This window comes from Pteropus alecto, unplaced genomic scaffold, assembly GCF_000325575.1.
Source record: "Pteropus alecto unplaced genomic scaffold, ASM32557v1 scaffold87, whole genome shotgun sequence".
Classification (NCBI taxonomy): domain Eukaryota; kingdom Metazoa; phylum Chordata; class Mammalia; order Chiroptera; family Pteropodidae; genus Pteropus; species Pteropus alecto.
In genome coordinates, this window is record NW_006443225.1 from 12,665,776 (window position 1) to 12,666,675 (window position 900).

Consider the following 900-nt stretch of genomic DNA (forward strand, 5'->3'; position numbering starts at 1 on the left):
AAGTTTGTTTTGTTTTTTTTTTTAACAAACACAAAGCATTCCCGGTCCCAATTTTCAAAACGAAAAGAAAAGAAAGGCGGAAAACTACGTGTGCAGAAATGTGTGTACACACTTGTGCGCAGGCACGTGTGCACGACTAGATGTGAATCCGTCTGCTCCATCAAATAGAGATACGTATTCAAAGCCCAAGGCAGCCGCGAAAAGGTCAACGTGCTCGCCTCTTCATTCCCAGCACTAAAAATAACCCCCCGCCCGAAAGAACTATTCGGTTACAAACGCCAGGAGCATTTCAGGCCTCGGCCCACGCTCCCACACTAAGTGCCAGCGCGCAGTGTCAAGCGAAACCGAAAATCAATTTGCTCTGCAGAGGGGTGGGGAAGCCACGACCAAACAAAGAGATGCGGGCACGCTGTCAAAGAGCGCGCGGGAGCCCGCGCAGCGGTCCCGGCTCCAGGGGGCCGGCAGAGAGGTGTGCTCTTCGCATCGAGCGCACCCCGCGAGCGTGGGCTGGGGGTGCGTGCGTGTGTGCACGCACGCGTGCACACACGCACACACACACCGGTTTGAAAGTGTCGGAACCCCTGGCGGAATCCCGCACCAGGCTGAATTCAGGGAAAGCCGAAAACAGGTGTGTCCCGGGGTAAGTCCCCGGCCCTCATCTCGGGGACGCCCGCTCCACCGCTCCGGCCCGGGGGCGACGTGCCCCAGGTGGGAGAGCGGAGCAGGGCTGCGCTGCACTGGGTTTCATTCTGCGGCGCGCTTTTGTGATGCCGCTGAGGAAGGAGAGGAGGACTGGGAAGGGAGAGAGAGGCGGAGAGGCTGGGCAGCCAGGCGCGGCTGCTCCGGCGTCTTCCTCGGCTCTGCGGGCGAGAGCCGCTGCTCGATTCCCGCGCCTGCCGA

At 60.1% G+C, this 900-nt stretch overlaps 1 protein-coding gene across 1 annotated transcript in view; it reads right to left on the bottom strand.

Moving 5' to 3' along the window:
* SLCO5A1 (solute carrier organic anion transporter family member 5A1) overlaps positions 1–456 on the bottom strand; it is a 104,943-nt gene extending 104,487 nt beyond the window's left edge. Inside the window, exon 1 of the mRNA XM_025041172.1 lies at positions 280–456. The gene's annotated coding sequence lies outside the window, so the exon portion shown is untranslated. The remainder of the gene's footprint in view (positions 1–279) is intronic.
* Between the last annotated feature and the right edge of the window lie 444 nt (positions 457–900).